Source organism: Desmodus rotundus, chromosome X (assembly GCF_022682495.2).
Source record: "Desmodus rotundus isolate HL8 chromosome X, HLdesRot8A.1, whole genome shotgun sequence".
Classification (NCBI taxonomy): Eukaryota; Metazoa; Chordata; class Mammalia; order Chiroptera; family Phyllostomidae; genus Desmodus; species Desmodus rotundus.
Window position 1 is genome coordinate 97,275,942 of NC_071400.1, and position 22,019 is coordinate 97,297,960.

At 41.0% G+C, this 22,019-nt stretch overlaps 1 long non-coding RNA gene across 1 annotated transcript in view; it reads left to right on the forward strand.

Annotated features, from left to right (window-relative positions):
* The window catches only part of LOC123480693 (uncharacterized), a 143,776-nt gene that overhangs the window by 47,113 nt on the left and 74,644 nt on the right, over positions 1-22,019 (forward strand). The window contains exon 4 of the long non-coding RNA XR_006656770.3: positions 12,954-13,095. This is a non-coding gene — a long non-coding RNA (uncharacterized lncRNA). The remainder of the gene's footprint in view (positions 1-12,953; positions 13,096-22,019) is intronic.

Below are 22,019 nucleotides of genomic sequence, written 5' to 3' on the forward strand. Positions count from 1 at the left end.
ATATTATCGTATTTATATGAAATGGCCAGAATACTTAAATCCATAGAAACAGAAAGCAGATTAATGGTTTCCAGGGACTAGGGGTTGGGAGGAATGGAGTGACTGCTTTGTGGGTATCAGGTTTCATTTTGTGATGATAGAAACATTTGGAACTAGATAGAGGCCGTGGTTGTACAACACTGTGATTGTACTAAATGCCACTGAATTGTTCATTTTTAAATGGTTCATTTTATGTTATGTGAATTTCTCCTCTATTTTAAAAGAAATCAGGAGAAGAAACCAGCAAGGAGCCTGAGAAGTAGCCAGACAGGCAGAAGGAACAGCAGAGTGGTGTGGTGTCCCAGCAGCCAGGTACAAAAAGTGTTTCAAAGGGGGCAGAGTGATGAGCTTTGTAAAATGCTAACAAGCCAGGCATGATGAGGACTGGGAGCTGAGGCTGGATTTAGTAATGTGGAAGTAGCTAGTGTGACTTCAGTAGAACAGCCTTGGTGAGTGGTGGCTGCAAAAGCTTCATCAGAAGAGCTTTAATAGATTGAGAGGCAGGAAATTGGAAACAGGAAGTAGAGACAACACTTTGAAGGACTCTTGTAAAAGGAAGTTGAGAAATGACGCAGTATCTGGAGAAGGATTGGGTGATGGAAGAATTAACTGCATGTTTTGAAAGTGATTTTAAAACTTTCACTTATTCCTCTCTCCACCCTGTAATGACTCAAGAGTTGCTGGCAGAGTTTACCCTTGGAAAGGGAATGCACTTGCAGACCAATCCATCAACCTACCCTACTATTATCACTTAGAGAAGCAATACATTCGGTGAGCACAATTATAGAAGTGCAAGATGACTGTGACATTTGTGTACTTAAAGGGTACACAGCACACATATGGGCATATACTCTATTGACTGGCCCTGACTATGAAGAGTGGAAATATGAGGTCTGTCCAGAAGGTATCCAGCCATATAATATGAAAAATAGAGACATTTATTGAAGAAGATACAAGAAATAGTATATAAGTACAATGACGCCTCAGTCCCCTTCAAAGGAGTCACCTTGGGACCTCACGCGGTTCTCCCAGTTGCCATCAGCTGCCCCATCATGTTTTTCTGAATCTCATCAATGGTCTGAAATCTCTTCCCTGCCAATGGTGACTTTAGTTTTGGGAAAAGCCAGAAGTCACAGGGCGCCAAATCTGGGCTATAGGGGGGCTGAGTCACCTGGGTGACTTGATGTTTCACCAAAATACTCTGTATATTCTATGCAGCAGAGAGAAAGAAGGAACTTATACCCTTTGCAACAGCATGGATGGAACTGGAGAACGTTATGCTAAGTGAAATAAGCCACATGGTGAGGGACAAATACCATATGATCTCACCTTTAACTGGAACATAATCAACAAAAGAAAAAAGCAAACAAAATATAACCAGTGACATTGAAATTAAGAACAATCTAACAATAGCCAGAGGGGAGTGGGGAAGGGATAGTGGGGAGAAGGATTTTCAGGAACTACTATAAAGGACGCATGGACAAAACCAAGGCGGAGGGTGGAAGGAGGGGAGGGAGGTGGGTTTGGCTTGGGTAGGGTGGAGGGGTGGGGAGAAAATGCAGACAACTGTAATTGAGCAACAATAAAATAATTTAAAAATTGAAAAAAAAATAAAATGTACAATTCAAAAAAAAAATACTCTGTATAAGACATGATGCATGAGCGGGCACATTGTCATGAGGAAGATGACAGTCACCAGTTGCCCGTAGCTGCAACCTTCTGAATCATCCGAATAGTTTCCATAGAGGAATGTTTAAGCTTAATGCAAAATTTGATGCAGATTTGTTGCTGTATTCACTCAGTCATTTTGAATGTGATAACCGCACGGTGCACATGCTCACTTGATGGTGTCTACGGTCCCCATTGACTAGCACAGTGAAGTCGCCATTGTTCATTCACACATGTACATTCCAGTCCACTCTCCTAGGCTGCCAGGTTACATCGATGTGCAAACCATTCTCATTATATTAACAATGGCTGGACTTTTTCCAGACAGACCTTATACAGTTTTTAAATTGTGTATCATGATGCTTTTTTGGCATTGTACTGGATTCGGACAGGCTTGTTAATACTAGAAAATACTGCTGACTGCAAATAATAGCTGACAATAGATTAATATTTGTGCTGCAGAGTGAAGTTGTAGACAGTATTTTCACTATGATTTTATTGGCCTGTTTAAGGATCCACCAAGGAAGATCATAGCCATGAGCTAGTATAAGAAGCCAGCCTTGAATTGATGCACAAACTTAATTGGAACATGGTCCTAAAATGAGAGAGTATAGGATTTGGAAAGAAAATTATCTTCAGCCTAGAAGCAGAGCTGACTTGTTTTGTGTTGGGGAGGTTTGCACGTGAATGGGTTTTATGGTGAGATAAAGAAATTGTAGTAGTATAAAATGCATTGTAAAAGAGAAATCAGGCTCAGAGTACACACAGTTCTTTAGAGGAGTTATGTTATAAATGACAAGAAATAAAGGAAGCAGTAGCTGGAGGGGAATTGGAATAAATATATTTTTTAATAAAAGAAATGAGATTATTTGTAAAGGTGAGTTTTATAAGTTTAACCTATTCTTCTCTTCACTGATACTTTCTCAAAAATTAGTAGGTGAGCCCTGACTGGTGTGGCTCAGTGGATTGAGCACCAGCCTGCGAACCAAAGGATCTCAGGTTCGATTCCCAGTCAGGGCACATGTCTGGATTGCAGGCCAGGTCTCCAGTAGGGGGCACACAAGAGGCAACCACACATTGATGTTTCTCTCCCTCTCTTTCTCCATCCCTCCCCCTCTCTCTAAATATAAATACGTAAAATCTTTTTTAAAAACTAGCAGGTGAATGCACTAGCAAATCAGTATTTGTTACCTTTGCCTCATAACACCATGTTAGGACAGCAACTTTTACCCTTTTCTTTTACCCTTCATTTGAAAGGTTAAAAGTGTCAACATTTGTTTCTCAAAATAAATAAGAGCACAGCTTAAAAAATCTGCATTTCACGAATTTGTGAGTTTTCCCATGATCATTCCTCAAATAAGAAGGGACACAACTACTGTGTCCATTGGCTAGGACAGTGGCTGGGAGAAGAGATAGCCAATATTGGGTGGCGAGGCGGGGGGAGCAGGTAAACTGATGAATTCTTTGGATAATTAATTAATTTCAGAGGTTTGTGTGGCAGCAAACTGCACGGACATGTTGTTAGTGAGTACGTAGCCCCAGTGTTCGGGACATCCTGAAGCCACTTCGTTTCTCTAGGAGGAAAACACAAAGAACAGGATGCATGGGAGGCAACCCGCCAAACATCTGCATTTAATTTTTCCACTACAGTGACCACCCAGGGGGCATCGGCTTCTTCCCAGGGAAACTCGATTACACCAGCATGAGGTACCTTAACTTCCTAGAGGAAAAATTATACCTTTGGTCAAGCAGAAAAATCTGCTTTGGAAAGAGTTTCCCAAAGTGTTGCCCATGCTTCAAGTTTAAGGAGTTTTAAAGGAAAACTTTCTAAGCCCAGTAGTTTCCCCTTTCCTGTCACTGGCAAGTTCTGGAGGAGGCAGGATAGGTGAGGGGCATTCACTCTCTGGCAAATCAGTCAGCTGGGAGTTGATAAGATCTTGGTTTTTTGTGTGTCCAGTCTGCTGAAGTCGTTATCACTTAAGACCAGAGTGTACTAATTGCATGTGTTCTGGGAAGAATTTAGAACTACATTCCTTTAGGCCAGTGCTTGTCTAGGTCAGCCAGAGCTGGCCTCCAGGTGCTCATATGTGCTGACAGTGTCCTCAAATGTGTCCAAGAAAAGCCATGATGGATTTGGAGAGAGACCCAAGTGATGTTCATGATACCTTGGGTGCCACTAACCATTCCAGAAAGCCTACCCTGCCAGCTACTCCATTTAACCCTTTATATCAAATTGTATTCCCTTTACATTTGCATCAACATCCCCGCACTGTACTCCTTCTCTTCTTCGTGCAACATGTTCTTTACCCATCTTTGTCCACTTGCATGTTACGAGATTTACCTTTATTAGGTCTAAGGCTGAGCCCAACTTTTCTTTTCATAATTTTGATTGAATTTATCTGCTTTAGTATTTCCCACCTGTTAGACTGTAGCACCAGAAGGCAGTGTCTAATTATTCCATTGCTTTTTAATTAAATGGTGACCTGCCCACTGTTCTGCGTACACCATTGCCTTAAGGGTAGAATTCAAGGACCTTGTCTCTTTTGTCTTCAAGCCTATCGTCATGCCTAACATATAGTCACATTCTGTGAATGTACTTTGAATGAATGAGTGAATGAATGAATGGACAAATGGGATGAACTGGAAAAGTCTTTCAGGATCTGACACAAGCTTTCCACACCAGCCTGGTTGAATTATACTGCAGACTCTGACACCGTGCTACCTGGATTTGAACCCTAGCTTCATCCCTTATTGAGTACTATGGCTTTTCTCTGCCCTAGTTTCCTTATCTCTAAAATGGGTGAACTGTAATGCCTACCTCTCAAGCACTGTGACAATTATTAGGAGTTAACAAGCAGCAAGCACTTCTCATGGCATGCATTGAGACTATATAAGGATTAACCATTTTTGAATCTCTTCACGCTGTGTCCCCCACTCTGTGTTCAAACCACATCCACTCTCATAACCAATGCTTTGAGGGTGCCTTCCTGGAATATGGTTGCCCCCTTTACTTACATTCCACAACCTCTAGTTTAAAAACGCCCTTGGCGTCCACAGTGTGCCCGCTGCCTCAGTCATGAGCGAGGATGGCACTGTATACATACCTCAGCCGGAATGCTTATTATTTCATAACTGGCTGTTGTCTGTCCTTCCCACAAAAATGTGAACTCCTGTAGGGAGGGGATACTCTTTTTCACGTGTAGATGCCTGGTGGGGCCCATGAACAATACTGGACCCCCCCAAATGTCGGACATTGAGCAGTGTCTGGACCACAATGACACTTCTGGGTAAGAATATATCCCTGTGTTTGACTCTGACTACGTTTTTGCGGCATTAACTGGATAAAACACTAAAGCAGCTTTCCTCCAGGAGTAACTAGAAGATTCAAAAGACTAAAGCTGAAAGATAATATGTGAATTACAAGGATCTGAAAGAATGCAAAAGCTAGCCAGGAACTTATCAAATTCCAAGTGCAGTAAATTAAATAAAACCAGAGGCTACTGAGAGAGACAGTTTTGAAACTGATATGGTTGGGTCGGTGGAAGGAGACAGCAGCCCAGCCTGCACTGTGCTGGTAACTTTTAGCAAGATTTTCAACCTTCAAAACTCCTCTCAGACTCAGGGTGATGTTATCATGTATGGTCCATTATCGGAATCCCCATCCTCAGAGAAGAAACATTAGCTATGTCCATCATGGGTACAGAGAAAAAACACCTTGTGCCCTAGGGTCAGGTACACAAGTTTGAAAGCCAGGATGGCTGAAATTTTTTGATATCAGTATGTATTTTCTTAGTGCCTTTGGCCAAATTTTAAAATCTTCGGTTCATTTCTCACCAGAGTATTTTGGTTTGGGACATAAAGAGTACTGTGTTTAGTGATATTTTTGTAGTAACTAAGGTGGAGAACTATTTTTATCATTGCTAAAATTGTTTACTAGAATGGACTCCAGAGCTGGATGTCCTCAGTTCAGATCCCAGCTCCACCCCTTGAGGACCTTAGATGAGGTTCTCTGATTCTTCAACCTTTCGGGTTTCATCTGTGAAATGGGTGGCCATCATTCGGGTCGTTGTGAGGTAAACAGACAACAATGGTGCACACGTACCTTCATGGGTAGACACTGGGTCCGAGGGGCCTGCCAGCCTGCCATGGTCTCACTGTGTTTCCAAGGCAAGTCAGAAACCTCTGTCAGGGACCTGTGGATCTTTACTCTCTTAAAACATAATGTCGTCAAGAGACAGGCAATACTTCCCCGTATAGCCTTAGCCTGTTGTTTCTCTTATTAACAGTAGGGAGGTTGACCTCAGCTCACACAGGCCTATAGAATAGGCCTCTATAGGTCTATATAAGTCTATATAGACCTATATTCTAGCTCTGTGGACAGTGTAATGTGATCATCCTCAACCTTGGCTTCCTAGTAGAATCTACTCAGAGCTTGGAACAAAGGCCAGTGTCTGAGCCCCAGCTTACACCAATTACATCAGAATCTCTTGTAGGGGACACTAGGACTTCGGTATATTTTTAAAGGTCTCCAGATGCTTAGAGTGCATAGCCAAGGTTGAAAGGTTGAGAGGAATTATAATGATTGCTTGATGTGGTGGGAAGAACCTAGACAGTTCAAAACTAGACTGTTCACAACTAGGTTGATTAGCAGTTCCTCATACAGTTAAAGATAGAGTTACAATATGACCCAGCAATTCAACACCCAGGCGTATACCCAAGAGAACTGAAAATATGTCAACACGAAAGACTTGCACATAAATGTTTATAGCAGCATGATTCATAACAACCAAAAAGTGGAAACAACCCAAATGTCCATCAGTTGATAAATGGATAAATAAAATATAGTGTATCCATGCAGTGGAATATTATTCAACCATAAAGAAGAATGAGGTAGTGATTCATGCTACAATGTGGATGAATGTGAAAATACGCTAACTGAAAGAAGCCAGACACAAAACACAACATATTATCTGATTCCACTTATATGAAGTGTCGAAAATAGGCAAATCTACAGAGACAGAAAGCAGATAAGAAGTTTCCAAGGGCTGGGAGAAGGGGGGCTAAGGAGTGACTAATAATGGGTACAGGGTTTCTTTTTGGGGTGGTGAAACATCATGAAATTTGATAGTAGTGATGGTTGCACAGCCTTGTGAATATACTAAAAAACACTGAACTGTATGCTTTAAAGGGGTGAATTTTATGGTGTATGAATTTTATCTTTAAAAACCAGGTGTAGCCCTTACTGCTTATGTGACATGGAAATTATTGAAACCATTCGACCCCCAAATGTCTCTCTTCTGTAATGGAGGCCGGGCTCTCCCCAGGGAAGAAGGAAGGATGGAAGTCAATCCTGTTTGTGGGGCCCTTGTGCATTGTCTGCCCTCAACACACAGGAGTGTGCTGCCTCCTCCACTCCCTGCCCAAGTCCCAGAGAAGGGCCCCATGGGGACACTGAGGGACTAGTGCCTACAGGGGAATAAGGAGCACTAGGGAAAAGGGTGAGAACTGCCCAATCACCCTTCCCCAATTGGACTTCATTTTTATGAGCTTGTGGTGGTCTCAGGGATGTCCTGCTGGATGTTATGGGCTGAATGTGTCTCCCCAAATTAATATGTTGAAGCCCTAACCTCCCGATGTGGTGATATTTGAGATGGGAGGTAATTTGGATTAGATGAGGTCATAAGGGTGGGAACCTCATGATAGGAAAAGTGCTTTTAGAGAGCTTGCTGTCTCTATCATGTGAGGACACAAAGATGCAAGCCAGCGAGAAAGCCTTCTCCAGGAACTAAATTGGCTGGCACCTTGCTATTGGACTTCCAGCCTCCAGAACTGGGAAAAAATAAATGTGTCCTGTTTAAGCCACCCAGTCTGTTATATTTTGTTTTGACAGTCCAAGCCAATCAAGGCACTGGAGTAGGATCAGGAATAGGTCTTTGGAGGGATGACACATTCACCAAAGTTCAAGTGTATGAAACCTGCTGCTGGAATATCATGGCTAAAATCATGCACTTTTGTTTTTCTTAAATTGTAGTATTGCTTTCCTTTTTAGCCATGTAGTTATCACAGCCTATAGAGGACATATAAATTAAAAGAAAACTGTGTCGTCTTTTTGTAAAATGGGAAGACATACAACTAGAGGCTGCAAGATGTGATTATTTTCCTTATGTGAAGGAGCCATGAAATTGAGCTTCCGATTAGCTAAGGGGGTTGCATTCCCACCGAATAAGGTGAAAGCAGCATGGTTGTCTAAGTCACCGCCACTTCTCCACTCAGTTCTGGAGAACTCCCAAGCTTCATCTCTTGGTGTTTCCAATCTTTAGAACTCGGAACGAGAAATTAGAATTCTGGGGAATTTCATGAGTTATTCTCTATTTTGCATTATTGTTAAAATACTTGTAACATTCTTTATTCTGTTGATTAATCATTACAGATATTAAAATTGTTTACTAGATAAGGAATTTTCAATTTAGTATTATTTACAGAAATAGTGTCCTATTGTAAACATGTAAACACTGGAAGTGCTGCAAAGTGTTGTTGGGTAGAATCTGAACAACCTTACATTCAGCTCTTTATTAGATTACCAACGCTACCCAGAGTCACACATGGAAACTGGCAACTGGAGGACTTATTTTGCTTCAAAACTTGACATTTTTTAACATCAGTTATATAATTTGTATAAAGTAAATGATGCATATCAACTTACTAATATTTCATTTGCATTGAACACACATGTATAACATGGTGACAGCTGGAGGAAGGCTGAGTGAAGGCATGGCCACTTGTCTGTTCTGCTGTCCCGGTTCCTGAAATGCTGACCTTGTTCTTTGACTCCGTGCATCAGTTTTCTGCTCTTACTTTTGATTTTGTGTTAGTGGCTTTCATGAGGCCAGTTATGTCTCTATGTCGATTGTTCAGTTTTAATTTTCAGAAGAGAATTAGGACGCCTTTTCTCATTTTCTCAATGTCCCAATTAATTTGGGGGTTTTAGAAGCACATAAAAATTCACTGAGAAATGCCAAGAGGGAATTGACACATGCAAGTGCTACTTATGGTAAGGCATGGCCTGGCTGTCTGGTGACTCCATTGGGATGGCGCAGGCTGGGAGATGCTGGGACCTGGAGGGAAAAAAGCATGCTTGCTGGGTGGGACTAGCTCCTTGGGTACAGACCCAGCTTCCAGGGCTAGAAGAAAGCCCAGCCTAACAGGTGGTGATGGCCATGGGCACGCATCTGGCAGACCTGTGACTACAGGGAGTGGATGACCAAGGGCCCCAGCTGCTGCACTCTGGAATCAAGGGTGGGGTTGTGCCCAAGCAGCCCTCCCACAGGCTGTTCCCTCCCAATGGTTAAATGATGACGGGATATTAAGTCAGGCCTAACCCTGAGAGACACAGTACCCCTTTGGTAGATGCCTTTGGTTAAGATGCCCTGACAGCTTTCCCAGACCTTTGTAAGGCGGAAGGGGGAGGCTAGGAGCTGCCACCTTCTCCCCTTCATTGGGAGTCATTGAACATTACAATCTGAATTCTCTACCAGCCTTCTCCACTTCTCTTCCTAGTTCCTTTCACACAGGCATGTCCCTTAGTGAAATCCTTGCACACTTTATCCTGTCCCAGCATTTACTTCTCAGAGGACCTGAACTAGCGCACAAATAGATTTCAGCACTCATCCATTGTGGCTGCAGAAAGCAGGGGTTAGGATATCCAGTGGAGTGTCTGACAAATGGGACATGTACATTGGCGATGAGGATTTCCAGCAATCTAAGCAGCAAGCAGGCAGGAGATTTCAGTAATGTTCTTCTTTCCCGAATTCATGGGTAGTCAGAGTACAGCCTTCCACCACTCTAAAGTGCCGAAAAGGAATGAAGACAGTACATTCCTAAGGAGGCTGAGCTCATCATCCACATTACTGAGATACAGATTGAGCCCAAGGTGAGCCAGGAGGCCACAGGTGAGGCAGCCACAGTAGGAAAAAAAGAAGAAATCCAATTATAAGACCTGGGAGCAAGATGACAGCCAAAGTGGCAGTCAAGCAAATAGGAAAGGATGTCCTAGATATTAAACCAGAATTCCATAAATCCTCCTAACAAAGATAAAAGTTGGTGTTGGTTCTAGAAACTAGCACAGGATTGAACCTTCAGTTATGAAGAATGACTTTTGTAGGAAGCTTGAGGGCTCAGCCATGGGAGAGAATGGAGCTACTGAGGTTCATGCAGAGAAAGGTAAACATTCATATGGCCTGAGGAATAGGACCACCGACTGTGGCGACTATGGCACAGTCATTTTACTGACTGTTCCTGGGAGCTGGGCTGCTTTGGGAGACAATAGAGACCTAGGGACCAGAGCAACAGTGTAGTGAAAATGCTCAGTGGTTTGAGCTGCTTTTTGCAATTGGAAGTATGTTATTTGAAAATTATCCAAGTCACAGTCTGGCCTTACCATATTTTGGCTGATTGATATGGAGAAATATTTATAGAACAATTCATTCTTTTATTCAGAAATATTCACTGGACAACTATTTGCAAACCTAATATGGAAAGATGCTCAATTGTAAAGATATTTATATCTATGTTGTAACATGTCAATTATTTGCACATGAAAAGTGTATTTGCTTTGTGGAAAGTCTCAAGAAATCATGAAAAATTAAGTGTTGAAACAGCCCAGTGTAATCCAAGATCATCAGAATTAAAAGTAACGAGAATAAGCAAATGAGAGGCTTTTAAATCGGTAACTTTATTCATTATTATTGAGTATCCCTACAGGTGAAATCAAAGACTCTAGCATATTTCTCCCAAGAAATATGGGGTACTGGCAGCATTAAATCTGAATTTGTTCTCCAAAGAGACCTGGAGACCAGTATTTCTCTAACTCATATCACTGTTGTCGTGGATGACCAAGTTTGGCATAGCTATTCTGGAGACAGATCTTGTGAGGAATTACAATCCAAAAACCAGGAGAAAATTGGCATTAAAATCCTCTGATGTAAATGCAAGCTGAAAATACAAGGCAAATGATGAAAGCCCACTCTTTTAGGCCACTTATCCTCACTGTTGCTGGCCACATTGTAATGAATAAGAGAAGAGACTGCTGCAATTGTGTTAGGTCACAAGATTGTACCGATTTGCAGTCTAACATTTAAATTTTTTAAGCTGATTAAAATAAATCGAGGACATTCTACCACTGTCATTGCCTACTTATCAGTGGAGATACAAACATATTTTATGAGCTTTCAGGAAAACTACTCTGTTAGTGTCAAGGCAAAGGCTGATCTTGTTAATGGGTTTCAAGCGGCTGTCTCCATGCTCTTCTCCATACTAGGTTTAAAAAACCTGCACGCCATTGTCATGTTCTGAAGCTGCCGTTGGAACCGTGGGTTGTGATGGTTGCCTTTAGTGTCTCAATGATATTACCAAATGTTATGCCCAAACCCATGGCCTAATGTTGTGTTCTGAAAGGCAAAGCTGATTTATTGCTGTGTCTGAAACTTTTATTGGAACAGGATACTATGTTTTCTTTCCAATGACTGCACAAAAACTATACGCTCTCTCAGAATTAGCCCAAGACACCTATAAAGCTACTTTCAAGTGTTTATAAGATTGAAATCAAAACATGAGACCATAAGCCTTTTGCTGCAAATGTCATTATGTATTTAAATGTCCTTTTCTGTGATATTACAATATCAGGAAACTGCTCTTATGCATTCACTAATAGCACAACTAAAATCAGATAACCGGGCTCAAAGGCAGCCTGGGTTAGATGTCTTTGCTGGTTTAACTTCATCGAAAGGCTAGGAAAAGGAAAAATAAAATTCCCAAGTCTTTATTTCAGACAGATTTACCTTAAGTTAGGTGATGGTTTAATTACTTTCTCTCAGTATTTATCGGACACCTACCACACACAAAGAGAATAACAGGACATCGGGAGCTCAGACATCCTCTGTTCCCAGGGGGCTCCCACAATCGAGTGGGGAGTAAAGTACTCCAATTACTTTAGCACAAACCATGAGATTCAAGACAGGTGTCAATAAGCAGAGGCAAAGCACAGCTGTCCAGGTGACTGTATGGAGATGACATCTTCCCCAAGCGGGTCCCGCAGATGGCTCAGCTCTGCAGTGGGCTCTGATAGGACAAATGCGCTTGGCTCCAACGTAACTAGCATCCCAACCGTATCTACTCACTTGGACTATCTAATTCCCATTCATCTCTAATATTTCAAAATAATGATAAATTCCTCTAGGACTCTCCCCTGACCTCATCCAAAGGGACACCCTTCTCTGTGCTTCATGACACTCTGTATTTCTTGTACCACAGTACTTACTGTGCTTTAATCAGGAGTGTTTGCTTCATTATTTGACTCTCCTAATAACGTATTAGCTCCCTGAAGACAGATAATTAATCAGTCTTGCTTACCATAGCCTGGTACACAGCTGACATATGATAAGCAGTCAATAAATGCATAATCGAATGCACATATAGCCTATGATAATTATATAGAAAGCTTCCTGCTAAGGCTGTCAGGGACAGCTGAGCAACTCTTCCACTCCTGGGGACACTATTCACTTCAAAGACTTTGTAAATGGTTCTCCCTGGAGTTGAACAGTGTACAACCAGTACAGTCTTACATGATGGTTTTTCCTCCCATCTGCTATGTATTGCACCCAAATTTTTCTTTGTTGAGTTAGTTGAAACAGAGACTTTTACTGTCTAATAAAAGCCAGAAATTGCATTTTAGCCTGCATGTCCAATGAAACTCAATAAAAATTCCTTGGAACAACTGCATATGACTTACAAATTTAACATTTGCATGGCCCTGCACAAGGATTAAGGTCTTGGGATCTGGTGTAGCAGGAAATTGTTTGTCATTAAAGAAGGCATTCTGGGGGTGGTGAAGGGATATGTTCAAACAAAGGAAGTTAAGACAGCCTTGAGTGAATCAACGTTCTTGTTTTTTACCTGCTTTATTCTGTTAAGAAAACGCAATCCCCTTCATCTCAAATCTTTTAGAAAATTAAGAAAAAACAAGGAATGAAAAGATGGGAAGGAAGAGGAAAGGAAGAGAAGGAGGGAGGGAAGAAGGAAGGGGGAAAAAACAAAGAAGGGATGAGTTTGCAATATTCCAGAATAGATGGATGAAAAAGAAATTCAGGACATGAGTGAAAAAGTTAGAATTTTAATACTCATGTATTTTTTGGTTTGAGATGTTATCTAAGTCAACTAATGCTCATTTCTCTGGTTTTTCCCAAACACAGGAGCAGAGTCCGTCGCCCCGGCCCAAGTCATCTATTGATGTTAAAGCTGTTACTGCCAACTAGGGAGCCAGGTGGTAGCTATGGACAGTGTGGGCCCAGAATGTTATTCACTGGCTAAGACTTTCAGCATCTTTGTCATTTGGTAAGTACAGCATCTCGGGACATAATATTTGCCAGCTGCCCATAGCTTTACATATCGCGCTCTCCAGGAATGTCTTCCTATATTTCAGAGTTGTTCTGTCTGTAAGAAACATTGTGCTCTTTCCCTAAGGATGGCCAATTTCCCTATATTAATCAATAGCTTTATGAGTATAACTTATCTGTCCCCAGAAGACTGGCTCTATTGTCTTTTGCTTGGCTTAGGGCCTTTGAATAATTCTGGTGACTTGAGGACTTGGTTTCCCTGTTAATTCCATTCAGATCTTACTGACTCCTGAGTTCATTTTTCTACTTAAGGATTTAAACTGTTCTTTCGGCTTTTGAAGATTAAAAAACAAATCAGGTTGGGACATTTTGACAATTACTAGTTAAGTTGCTGATGCGGTATGATCAACAACACACAAATATTTATGCCAACGCTAGTTTATAAGTTGTCCTCTTTAACTATAGCAGAATGCTTATTATCCTATACCGCCCTGTCTCTATATTCAACGCCCATCTTTCAGGTGTCTGCTTCCATGGAGGAGGCACAGACCTGATACTAGCTGTCTCTCTTGGAACCAAAGAGTATTCCTCTCTGGGGACGGGGCTGCAGCATCTGTACTGTTCACAAGGTCGTTACGTGCACAGTAACACTGGAGATCTATGCCTTAGTTCATACTTATCTCAACTTACCTATTTTTCTTAGCTCAATATAGTTGTGTCCTGGTCTCACATATCCTGTAAAATATGTCCCTGGAGAATAGAAACTAGATTCGATGCATCTTTACTCTGCAGGTGGGGCGCAGGGCTGTGTGTTGTCCAGAGCATGCATTCAAGTTGACATTTGTTGTGGTGAATCTCATTGAATGTGTGTGAGAGAGATGTGTAGACAAACAAAACAGGCCCCATGTGCTGAATTTCAGGGAGACTTTTAATTCATCAACAAAGGAAAATTACTTGCGTCCTTGGCCATTTACCTTTCGATTTTCCGTATTCTATGAGTTTAGGTATCCCTGGAAGGGTAGGGAAACATACAAGTGCGATCTTAGAGTAAGTTCTAGAGAAGCACAGTCCAACAAAACTTTCCAGGATCAAGGGACTGGTGTAATCTGTGCTGTACAGTATGGCAGCCACATGTGGCTGCTGAACAGATGAAATGTGGCTTGTGTGGCTGAGGCAATGAATTTCTTATTTTATTTAATTTTAATTGGTTTTAATTTAATTAGCCTCTCTTGGCTACCGGCTTCCTTATCGGAGAGAGCCACTCTGGAGGCTAAGTAGATAGTCTTCGGCACTGAGATGACGGACATATTGACTCTTCTCTCTTTTTTTCTCCTTAACAAAGTGTCTGGCATATTATTTGTTTATTTATTATTTGTTTTTGTTAGCCTCAACTGAAAACTTTTTACTCTTTTTTATCCTTGCCTTGCCTCTTGTTTTGGTTTTTTGTTTGTTTTGGTTTGGGCTTATTTATTTATTTTTAATTCATTTAAAAACTTAATTTCCTTCCAGTGTCTTAGGTCCCATTGGTCCTGTTGATGACCTTCATAGATAAAATAAAATCTGATCCAATATATACAGCTTCCCATTTCCCTGAACTTGATAGGGTTTTTAAAATAGAAAACTTCCTTGGGTGTAGGAGTCAGCAAATATTCACGGAAGGTTCTGGATGATTTCTGGTTTTGTCTACCTGAAGGCTTTGATTTCACATCTTAAGGTCACATATGGATTGGCCAAACATTCCAAATGTCACTTTCCCTTTCCCTGGCCAAACACCCTTGCTAATTCAACTCCCCCACAAAGTAAGTCGTCATGCCAAGATAGGTACAGAGATGGGCCCATCTCATTAAAGACCCAGCCATGCAGTTTAAAATGTCAGGCTGTTAAAATGTAGAATTAAATGAAGCAAGTAATCCAGTGATTTCCTAGCCAGGAGGACCAGATGCAGGCACCTGGGCCCCGTTTGTAGATGTTGACAGTGCTGCTCACTTGTAATCCTTTCCAGCTGAGTCCTCTGGTAATGGACTGTGTTGGACGCTGTTTAGTTCAGATGGTTAACTTGAATGGCATCAAGAAGAACAAGGTCACGTGGGTCTTGATTTTCAGGGATGTTTAATAGACACCATCTCCTCCTTCCAAATATGACTTAAGCACTTTGCAGGGAGGGATATTTTAGATATTAGGGCAGTGGTTCTCAAACTTGAGTGTGCCGTGAAGGGCTTGTTAAACACCGATGTTGGTCCCTTCCTCCAGGGTTTCTGATTGGAGGGACGTGCTGAGAATTTGCATTTCTTTTTTTCTTTTTTTGAAAATATTGTCACATTTATTTTACTTTAATCCAGTTCTATGCTCTGCATGTATCATATATACACAAATGTTTGTGGATTAGTTGATAAATAAGCTCTTTGTCCTTTTATTTATTTTTTTAAATTATTTTATTGTTCAGTTACAGTTGTCTACATTTTTCCCCCACCACTCCCCCTCACCCCAGCCAATCCCACCTCCCTCCCCTGCTTCCATCCTCCCCCTTGGTTTTGTCCATGTGTCCTTTATAGTTGTTCCTGAAAACCCTTACCCCCAATATCCCCTCCCCCCTTCCCTTTGGCTATTGTTAGATTGTTCTTCAATATCTCTGGTTATATTTTGTTTACTTTTTTCTTTTGTTGATTATGTTCCAGTTAAAGGTGAGATCATATGGAGGATCTCACCTTTAACTGGAAGACAATCGAATTTGCATTTCTAACTAGCTCCTGGGTCATGCTGCTTGTTCAGGGACCACACTTGGAGAAAAACTCTCTTAGGGCCATAGACTATATAGCCACCATAAATCCTGAATTTTCGGGGTGGTTCTATTATCTTGTCATTTTATTCCTTTCTGCAAAGCTGATTTTGTAAAAATCTGTAGCTTAATATGTGTACATTTGTCAGATATTTTATGAAAATACATATACAAATTAACTCATTTAACAAGTATTCCCACCACATGCTAGATACTATGCTAGCTTCTGGGGCTGCAGATGTGAACCAGACAGACCACCTCTTAGATTCAGAGACTGTGGTAGTGGACGAGGGCAGAGAGTGCAATACGAAGTAAACAAGAAAATATGATAGCGATAAGGTGCTATCACTATCGTAGGAGAAATGGATCACCAAGACTCGAAAGACATGTGACATAGACTTTGATGCTTGGGAGGTCTTCCTGGAGGAAGCAACTTTTAGGTTGACATCTAGTGAATGATAAGTAATTAGGTGGATTTAAAAGAGGAGGTGGAAGATGGGAGGAGGGGAGAGAGAATAGAGAATAAATATGGGGGGCTGGGAGGAACTATATTTTGGTGCTCTGCAGGTAGTAAATGAATCTCAGTGTAGCTAGAGCATAGAGTTTGAGAGAGCATTATGTGACTAGGAGGGGTAAGCAGGCTGAGGACCACACCAAGCCTTGCGAGTAGTGGTAAGGAGTTTGGGTTCTTACAGCCTCAAGCCGAACTTCCTATCTTCCATACCTTTCATCACCTTTTTCATTTGGGAAACTGTGGTCCTCCAGGGAAAAAAAAGCAAAGATGAGGTTTTTTTCCATTCAAATGGCCTGATAAATGTAGATCAAATAAGGATACCAATGCTGCAATCAAAATACAACTTTATCTCCCACACTCTCAATAGAGCTTTATTTGGAAGGGTTGACTATCTCCTGCCCTAAGATAAAAACTTTTCTACTCATTCTTAGGTCACATGTACTTCTTATGCTTATAGAGAGCTGAAAACAGTTTTGGTTCACAAATCAGTATCCAATCCAGGATATTAATGAAAACTCTGAAATTGATTTAAAGACAGCACTTCATCACTTCCTCAGGCTTGAAGCTTCCAGTGGAGGAAGGAGACATGGACTTGGGAGTTCTCCTCTTCCCTAGGCCCCCAGCATGTTGGCCAGAGAGCTCGAGGATCTGGGCATAGGCAAGAGTAGGAAAGGGAAGGGAAGAAGAATAGAGGTGGTCCCTTTGGAGCTGGCTTTGCTTTCTCCATGCCTGGCAGATGTTTAAAGCTGGTTTTCTGTCATGTGGGCCTTTTGGGGCTCCTTGGAGGCTCTATTTCTCTCATCTGTTTGGTCACTTATGTCATCTCCTTCCACTACCCCCATGTAGCGGATGCTCACGGTGCCTTTCATTATGTGCTCTTTGTCTAGCTGATCTCCCTGCAGCTGGGATGAACATTCCACACATTCTGCCAGCATGCCACAGCTCAGTCTTGGTATCTCCTTGTTCGGCTGTAGGGGTTCTCTCCAAAGCAGAGGAAGACCCTTTAGGTCTTGAACAGCCACTGCTCTGAAGTGGGGGGGGGGTTGTTAATGCCCTCAGGAGTGACCCTTATAAAAGGGACAGTGTGAGGCAATAGATAAATTACTTTATTTCCATTTCATTTGATGTGACGTTTCTGAGATCAGTTCCACTGGGGGCCCAAGATGGTCCTGACTGGGCTTGAGCCTCAATTGCCCACACTATTTACCAACTCAGTGACTCATTCTTTTGTGGCCTTTTCTCCATTCCCTTGTTCACTCTCCTCTTTCCCCCTCTTCTGTTTCAAATATCACCTCCCAAATTAACTCCACTCAAGTCATTATCTCAGACTCTGTTTATCTTGCAAAGCAAGATACCCTATTAATTTAGGTTATCTTTTGCTGAGATTTTTCTATTCAGTAGGAAGGACAGTTAGGACCCAAAACCATACCACACTTATTATCTCTCCTGTGTTGCTTATATCATGGACAAAGTAATCATTAATACATCAATACATCACTTGACCTGCAAAACTCTGGGAGAGTGAACAATCCCAATAGGCCAACCCAGCTCTATTTCTGCAACCCAGCCTTAGCTTTCTTATTAGGTAATTATTTCTTTTCAATCCTTGTAATAAGACTTGCGGTCTTATTCCATGGAGACATTGAACTAGAGAGGCTTCAGACTAGGGCAACAACTGGCACATTTTAAGATGGAGGTGAAGGTGAAATGCAAGCATGCATAAAAAATGATGGAAACCTCATTCTACACCCCCACCCAGCCCTCTGCCTCTGCAGGGCTCCCAGAACATCAGAGCCAAGTTGAGAATCCATGGTACATGATTGAAGGTCTTCCAGTGAAGAAGCTAGTGGGCCTTCTAATTGCCCTATAGGAAGCCCACCAGTTGCCAAGATGTATCACTGCTTCCCTGGCTCCACACAGAGCTTTCAGTTGGATTTCTAGCACCTCAATCTAAAGAAGCATGGCAACCCTGGATCATAGGACATTGAGGAAAACCATCCAACACATACATACAAAAAGGAAATTAATTATGTAAACGGCAGGAAAATAATTTTACAAGCTATAATTATTATCCTCAGAGATAAGGAACACATTGAATCAAACATGAGCTATATACTATAAACGAGGGAAATCATAGAAAAATACTCTGGAAAGTAAAAGTATGATTGTTCCTTCCCACTCCCCCACCTTCCAATGTTTTTAATGGAATGGTTGGAAGAAACTTTTAAATAAATCTCACTAGAAGTCAAGGAAAAAGTCAAAGAGAAAAAATAAGAAATTAGGAGATTAATCTGGGAAGTTTTATAAATCTCACTGATCTACATTCCAGAAATTAAAAGCAGAGAAAGCAGTTGGAAGAATATTTCAAAGAAGTGTATCAGTAGGGAAATACTATTATAACAAATAAACTGTGAAGCATCAGTGGCTTAAAAAATTAAGGTACATTTCAAAAAAATTAAAGTATATTTCTGGCTCACATAACAAGTTAATGCTCCTGGTTACTGGCCACCAAGCTGCTTTTCTCCTCATGATTACTAGGGGACCCATGACAGCACTGTCCTGTGGCTCTGCCATACCAGCACTTTGGTATTTTCTTCATCCATCTGACAAACGGAGGAAAAGAGACTAGAGCAATCTACCCACTTCTTCACTGCCTTGGGCCAGAGTAATACATCACTTTTCCCAGACACCTGGGTAGAACTTAGTCTCACCTACCTGGATGCAAAGAGGGGATAGTATCCTGGAAGGGGAAAACCAAAATTCTATATTCTGTCTGAGTCCATTTGGGTTGCTATAACAAAAATACCATAGACTGGGTACCTTAAAATAGCAGAAATGTATCGCTTATAATCCTGGATGCAAGAAGTCCAGAAGGGTACCAGCATGATTGGATTCTGGTGAAGGCCCTCTTCCAGGTTGTAGACTGCCAACTCCTTGCTATGCCTTCATATGGTGAAAGGAACAAACAAGCTTTCCAGAGCCTCTTTTATAAGGGCACTAAGCCTATTTATAAACACTCTGCCACTGTGGCCTAATTACTTCCCAAAGGTCCCACCTGCTAATATCATCACCTTGGAGATTAAGATTTCAGCAAGTGAATTTTGAGGAGACACAAACATTCACACCATAGCAAAGGGGGAAAATACCAGTGCGAGTTTCCTGTCTCTGCCACAAAATTCAAGAACGATTTCTAGAACTCAAGCATATGAATCTCCAGAGTGAAAAGACACCCAACTAGAGCATAATTCAAAGAATAAAAAAGACTCACATTACAGTACATCCTTGTGAAATTGCAGATCATAAATGGCAAGAAGATAACTAATATCCTAGGTAGAAATATCAGGTGCTATCTGAAAAATCAGGAATGAAAACTATTTTGAACTTAGAAACTCCGGTAGCTGAAAGAAAATGGAGCAATGACTTCCAAAAATTCTGGGGGAAATAATTTCCAACCTAGAATGCTATACTAGCCAAACTACTCATTTAAAATAAGAGTAAAACAATTTTTTAAAAAGCTATCTCTCATGCCTCTGTTCATAGCAAGTTTGTGGAGCATGGGTCATACCACACTGCACCAAGAAAAAAGTACAATCCTGGGAACAGGAGATACTGCACAGGAAAGAGGACAAGGTTGACGGTAAAGAGAAGTTTTGAGAAGACAACTGTCAGAAGTCTGAGAGAGTAACTGGTCCTAATGGAACATAAAAATGGAGGGTACTTGGGAGGAAGTCAAAAAGGAGAGAACAGTCACTTTGTGAACTGAGAGATTGGATTGCATGGAGATCTGTGCACGTTATTAGAAGTATAATCCATAGGTAAAAAGATAACTAAGAAAAGTAAATGAGACAATTATTAGCACTAGACAAAAAGTTTACAAGAAAATTACTTTGATCACAGTAAACATTTGACTTATATTTACCCAATAATACTGAATAACAATTTAACAGAAAGTTATCATCTATCTATGTGTGGGTGATGGGTTGAGGTTGAGGTGAAAGGGGGATATAAGAGCCACATAATTATATATTAAAATAGCTAATAAATATATGATGTCACTTTAAAAAACTGGTTCTATTATGAAACTAACTTAATCAGAGCTAATTTTGGATTTGAAGCTTATTATCTTATATAGACTCCCCCCAAGTATTTCCAAAACATAATTAAGAAAGGTTTAGATTTTCCACCTTGATGGCCCAGTAAGTTCATGCTTTGGTGCAGCCTGCTCCAAGCACATGGTAGTGATATACCAAAAAGATAAAAAGAAGGGCACATGATAAAAATGAACATTTCTGTGGCCCATAACTACAGTAGAAAACTAAATTGTAGGCAGAGGTGAAGCAAGGGACCTCTTGGGATGTGGATCTAATAGTAGACAGCAGGACTTCTGCAGAGTAAGGGAGATTGAACTACCCTCTCATTCTCCATCTCCACCTGAGATGCACTAGGATAGCTTATTGCTTAAAGCTAGGGATGAGGTGGGAAATCCTCTCCTCTCACTGATTAAAGACGGCTGAAAAACTTTGTGCTACTCACTGCCTGGGCTTATACCTCACAGTTAACTATAGGCCAAGCCACTGAGAGAACTCAGGCATAGTTGGTTAACTAGGACCTTGACCAAATTGCCAAACGCCTTGGGGCCCAGGTCTGTGATAACTCTTGTTCACTGCAAAGGGCAGACTAGAAACAAAGAACTTTGGGACACTAACCACTCTACTCCAACCAAACACTGCCCACAACATGAAAGGCAAGGTGCAGAGCTTAGACTTCTACCTTCAACAGACTGTAACAAGGCACTCCAACTCCTCCAGCCCTGTTGGAGTGGTGTCAGAAAAATAGGGAGCTGAGAATGGAGAAAATGAGTGTTATGTAGCTGAAAAATATCTAAAGAATGATGAGTCCTCAATTTAAAAGAATGCCTTAAATACCATGGAGGATAAATGGAAATAAATCCACACCTAGGCACATTGTAATGAAATTACAGAACATGAAGGATAATGTACAGAAGCTCTTAAGAGCTGCCAGAGAGAAAAGAAACAGAATGGACCATTGTGTGTTAGATCTCTGGCACATTCCTTCATAATCGGAAATAGATGCCAGAAGATAATGGACTGAGAGCGTCAAAGTGCTGATGGTAAATGTCAACCCAGGGTTCTATACCCAGTTAATGATCATTCAAAACCAAAAGAAAAATAAAGACATTTTCAGTTGCACAAAGACTAAGTGAATTTACTCCCACTCCAAAGACCCTCACTACAGTAACAAGGAGTGAAAGATTTCTGCACAAAGAAATGTAAAACAGAAAAAGTGCGGAGTACAAGAAACAATGAGTAGCATAGAGTTAGTAGAATACATGAATGGATGGAATTAACTCTGACAAGAGATAGTTTATTTTTGGAAGATATAAAAGGAAAATTATAAACAATAATAAAAGAGAGGACACAAAGTTTCTATGGATATTGAAGGTATTGGCGTCCTTGCTATGTCCTAGAAAGGGTAGGACTACCAAATAACCTTAAAATTGTTAGAAAAATTTACAATTGCTATGTATGCTAACATGTCTGAATAGCCACTGAAGTAATATAAATGCAAATTATATCTTTTTTAAATTTTAAAAAATTTATTAAACTTATTG